Below are 6,000 nucleotides of genomic sequence, written 5' to 3' on the forward strand. Positions count from 1 at the left end.
GCCTATGAGTAAAGGAAAATCCAAAAGTCGAGAGAAAATAACGCCTGCAGCGTGAGTCTATCGCCTAGAGGTGACCTTCCGTAGATCGGTCGGAGGAGTGCAGGCCGTGGAGACGGTTGCACATGAGTCCTTTGTTGACGGTTGTTTGAGATTCGGGGACGAATCTATGTTAGTGGGAGAGAATTGTAACATCCGTGTTCTGGGAATAGAGTTTGGGATGTGTTGAGTAAACCAAAGGAGTGGGTTTTAATTGATTTTTGGTTTACTTAAATCCTGGTTTAATTAAATTAAACCAAAAACCCTTAATATTATTCATAAAAGTCACGCCTCCTCTCTTTTTCTTGCTTTTGTCGACATTATGAGAGAGAGGGAGAGAAAGTGTGAGAACCCTTGATTTTTTTGGTGTAAAGGAGGAAGAGAAGGAGATCAAGCTTTTTCAGAGAGAAACAGAACTGTTAGGGTTTGAGAGAAAGAAGATCCGATGGGTCAAATCGTTTCGAAAGATATTGATTTTTGGTAGGGTTGTAGCTAAGAGATTTTCGTACACTCGCCTTTTTACAGAAGTGAATTTGGATTAATATTTTAGGAGATATCGACAGTTTTGTGGAGAATTTCTTCTCATTCGCAGATTGAGATCAGCGGGTGTTACGAGGACGATTACAGTTTCATCTATTATCTGATCATGCTGAAATTTTGTGAGATGCGTCTAGATATATAGCCCTTGCTTTTCACCGGAGGAATTAGAAAGTTCACGGTTCGTTTTGATTTCGTGGTTTCACTTGTGGGGTTGTTATTTTCTGATTTTTCTATCAGTTTGTTTTCAATGTCTGTTTGTTGTTGTGATTGGTTGTAGGAGCGAGTTTGGTTGTTTTTGGATATTCGAGGGATTCTCTTTTGGTTGTAGTTATTTTCTTGAATCACTTGTTAAGGTGAGTGCGTGACCATGAGTATCAAAGCGATTGGGTTGTATGACTTGTTTTGTGTGATGATGTGTAGGTATGGTGAAAGTGTTATTAGTTGTTCTGTTTATATGGTTGCTTTGTTATATTTTATTTGTAGTTGTACTCTTGATTTGCTTGTGTGTATATCTCGTAGATGGGAGGATCGCCTCACTGAGTATTTCTGGTAATACTCACGCATCTCATTGTGTTTGTGGTGCAGGTAGAGGCAAAGAGTGACCGTGGGATCAAGGCAATGAAGAGGAGAATGTTATAGGGACTCGATTGGATGTTGTCTGGCATTGTTAGGTTGATAGAGTTGAGTCATTAGAAACATTGCTAGGTTGCTGGTTCTATGATTCTTGCTGTTTGGTGTTTGGATATTGACTATGTTATAATATTGGTTAATATTGGTTATTTATTGATATTGGTATTGGTTATTTCCGCTGTTGAATGTGATTGTGGTTAGGTGGCTAGTGGGTACGGGACCATTAGTTGTAGTTTATTTATTATATTATAATTATATTTTTTTTTTTAAAAGGTTGGGTCCTTTCAATCCCTAACCGACGTATTTAAGGCAAACTCGACCTAGGTCGTGGGTAAAAGGTTGTTTTGCCGATTCCAGAGAGAAAACAGAGGGAGAAAAGAGAGCGCTAGAGTGTTTAAAGGTTATTGGGAGATTATTGGCTTGGTTTGGGAGATATGATCCTGTGGAGTGGAGATCTTGTGCTAGGAACGAAGGAGAAGCCTTCTAAGGGTTGGATTCGTCGTTTTTGGGGTCAGAACTTTCTGCAAAAGAAGTGAGTGAATGACCATGGCTGATCTAAGCCTGAGAATCCATTATTTCTTGTTTTGTGGCTGTTTGTATTGTGTTCTTGTATGCTTTTGGTTGGTTTTGGTTCTCATGAGTTTCAAGGACTTTTGGGTGATTTTCGGATGATTTGCAAGAATCCGAAAACTGATCTACGACTTTTGGCTTCGAGCAGAATGTATCTGCAGAGTCGGTGTCGATCGACACCAGGTGGGTGTCGGTCAACACCAAGACGTTGACGGCGTGGATTTGGAGAATGTCGATGCTAGGGTTTTGGTATCGAGGATGAGTGTCGGTCGACACGAGGAGGTGGTGTCGGTCAACACCAAGGAGGACTGTCGATTGACATTGAGAGGCAGTGTCGGTCGACACCAAGAGCTAGTGTTGGTCGACACCACCCCTTTCAGCAATCGGCTGATGCTTGTTTCCCTAGTTTGTTTGTGTTTGTTTGTTGCTTGGTTAACATTGGAATCTCAGTTGCTTGTGTGTATAGCCCAGTAGATGAGGAATTGCCTCACTGATTGTTTATGACAATACTCATCCATCTCAATTTGTGTTTGTGGTGCAGGTAAAGGCAAAGTGTGATCGTGGAATCAAGGCAATGAAGAGTAGGATGTTCTAGTGGCTCAATTGTTTGTGGTCTGACTCCTGTTAGATTGCTAGAGTTGAGTCCTTCAAATGTAGTCTAGGATTGATGGTTCTTGATTTAAGTTGAATTGGTTTATTGGTTTAGTTGTTTATGGAATTAATACTGGTTATTTAGTTATTGGTTAATTCATTGGCTTTATGTTTTGTCATTTCCGCTGTTTGACTTGAATGTGGTTAGGTGGTTAGTGAGTATGAGAACACTAGATTATTATGATATATATATTAAAAAAAACAGGTCGGATCGTGTCAAATTGCATTTATATGAAAAGTTACAAGCAGTTCATTGCAAGCTATTTAGTCTAGTGGTGTATTTTACTTGCACATTGTTGTATATTTTTTAAAAATGTACTTAATTCTCAAAATTAGTTATGGCTTACTGGCCATAAAACTTTCGTTTTGGCCACAGGTTAATCTTACATATAAGAAGTTTTAAATATTCAAAGGTAAAACTACCCATTTTAAAAAATTTCTAACAAGCATCATATTCAGAAACATGCTTTTTGGATGAATTGTTCTTCATATGTCTTCTTTATCTTTCAGCTGAGTTTCTCTTCCATACCAGCTTCCACCAAGACAATTTTCACTGCAAAAACAAAGCCATAAGAACAACCAAATGTTTTATGAGTTTTTGTGAATTTGAAATCAATTGTTATTTTGCTCGGTTCTCTCTTTTATTTTTCTAATTTGTTGTGCATACTGAAGTTTAAGAAAAAGAACAACCTGGAGCTTAGGGTCGAGCTCAAACTTTGCAATCTCGATAAAATCATCAGCGCTTAGATTGTAAAGGCTTTGCTGAAAATGCAAGAAACAGACAAGATATCTAACTTATAGTGGCATCATCTTGTTTGTTCTCAAGTAATACCAATCAAAACACCAACTGATATACCTGCTGAATTTGGTCTATATCAATTGGAGCTTTCATTTTCGGCACATCCACATTTGCATGTGTATTCAATTGCCCATGTACGACACCTTGTGGCGACATACCTGATATATCATGGTTTTTGTGGTTTTTAACCATGATATAAGGAGTCTTTTAGAGTCTTTTGATTTGTTTTCTAGGATGTTTTGAGTCTTTACAGGTTTTCTAGGATTTTGGCATGAAATGAGCGAAATGGAGCAATTTGGATGATTCCGGAGCCTTTAACCGAAGGAAATCAAATTGGAATCTGATTATACGAAGAGCATCAATCGACACTATATGAGCATCGATCGACACCCTTGTTTGTCGACGAGAGAAGCCAAATTTGGAAGTTTTACAAAGTTGCCCAAAGTTTTCCAAAATTGCAACATAAGTCCCTGACGTGTTTGAGGACATATATATATAGTTTTTAGGTTTTTGCAAACCCTTAAGTTTTATTCTATCAAGTTTTATTTTCCTGCAACCCTGAGAGATTTTTGAAAGCTTTTGGGAGAGAGAGATCTGCTTTGTAGAGAAGAATTCTTGAACTCCTCCTTACTCTTTTTAATCTCTATTGCTTATTATTCAGAAAGATGTCTTGTTCTTCATTGATTATGTCTGAGTAGTTTGCTTGTTAGGTTTAGGGTTTTTCACAGGGATTTTATGAATTATTAGATCTGATTATTTAGGATTCTTTATCTTGCTAAATCTTCATCTTAGGTTGTTCTTCATATTAATCCTTGATTGGCCATCTAGAATTAATACTTTAGGAAAATAAATTGATATGAGAATATAATTGATTTTCCTGATAAAACCTTTTGATGAGCAAAATTACTTTCTACAAAGAGATTTGATTTAGTGATTTTGTGAACAATCTAAACTTGTTTTTATTGCTGATTTTTAACCTAGAATTTTACAAAGAGATTTGGATTTTCTGGTTTTAAATTTAGATATTTGATGTTCATATATTTTACCATGTTTTCCCCTAGTTTATTCACATCTTTTGCATCTTTTGCTATCCATTTAGGCCATTATTGTGTAGCTTTAGCACTATTCATGCATTAGAGTTTAGTAGCATTGTATTTGCATCTTTTCATGCATAAACAGGTGATTTTGGAGCTTAAGGAGCATGGAAGCAATGCTGAGGAGAAGTGAAGCAATAATGAGGAGAAAGCAAAGGAGTTAAGGCTGAAACAACAAGGTCTGAAGTCCAACTCGACCGCACACTCGACCAGACACTCGACCGTGTGCTGAGGAGGACTCGACCGAGTGGAGAATGCACGAGAGAAGCCAGCTCGATCTGCCACTCGACCGAGCACAGGTCGAGTTGACCGAGCCGTTGACTATTTTGTCTTTTAGTGTTTTTAGGGCTTCCACCTCCTCTCCTATATAAAGCCTTGTACCTGCAGCCACCAAGGTGTGCAACCTTTTTAGAGAGTCAGAAACCTAGTTTTTACTTTTTAAGGAATTATTCCCTTTGCCTTTTTATTGTCTTAGATTTTGTACCCTTTTTAAGAAAACTCTTAGATTCTTCAATATTGTTGGTTCCATAACTTTCAATATAATAAGAATTTGGGTTTGATTCCTTTTGCAACATTGTAGATCTTGTTCTTATCTTTCATTTGATGCAAGTTTCGAGATTTTCTGGGTTTATGACTTTGATGTTCATCATGTGTTCATGTGAGTAGTGCTTAGGATCTTGAGGATGGGTTAGGCTAGGCTGTGTTTGAGGTTTGTTTGCTTTGGTCAAGCTTGATTGTGGTAGAATCTCTTCTAGGCTAGATGTTCTTAATGCTAATCCTGAACTGAGAGGTTAGGTTTTGATTTCAAGCATCTTAGCATCACACCAATGTTTAAGGAGCATAGATAAGGCTAGATCTAGAGCTTACCATTAGGCTTGCTAAGAGATTAGAGGTCTTGTTTGGTATGAGATGTATTGCTTAATGCCTGCTTGTGTAGATTCTTTACTTTGTGAGAACAAGTCTAGAGATGCATAGGTTTGATTGATTCTTGCCATGAGAGTGGAAGAAACTTGTCTTAGATTTATATGTCTAGAGATTAGCTCAAAGCTTTGCTTGAGATTTGTTGGCCAAAGTGTGATAACCTCATTCATTAGTCTAGCCCATGAATCCCTCCTCAAGGCCTTCTTTGTTTATTGATTTTTAAGTCTTAATTCTGTTGCTTGCTTGTTGTTTGATTCGTATTTGCTTTGCTCTGTTTTTATTGTGTTGCTCTGTTTCCCAGATTATCCCAGCTCGACCCTGTACTCGACCTACACTCGGTCGAGTGCTTGCTCGAGTTCATCCTCAGAACTCTTGTTTATGATTTGTGATTGTCATGTTTCATTCCTATTTGCATTTCTGTTTCATTTACTCATTGTCCTGTTCATTATTGTCTTGCATTAGTTCATCATAGTAGTTTCTATTTCTGTTCTTGTTTCATATTAGCTGCAATCATTCTGTTCTATTTGCATTTAGCTCTTAGTTCTTGTAGTTTTACTTTCTCCATCTTTACATTTTCATCTTAGGATTGTTAGTGACAAACAATCTTTGCATTTGGCTTAACTTAGATTCATATACATATCTTAATTGTTCACAAACACTCATTTAGGATTGATACCTCTTATACTGCAACAGCATAAGGGGAATTGAAACACCTTACCATCTATCCATTCATATCTCACCATTGCATACATTCATCAT

This window comes from Camelina sativa, chromosome 12 (genome assembly GCF_030686135.1).
Source record: "Camelina sativa cultivar CO46 ecotype springtype chromosome 12, ASM3068613v1".
Classification (NCBI taxonomy): Eukaryota; Viridiplantae; Streptophyta; class Magnoliopsida; order Brassicales; family Brassicaceae; genus Camelina; species Camelina sativa.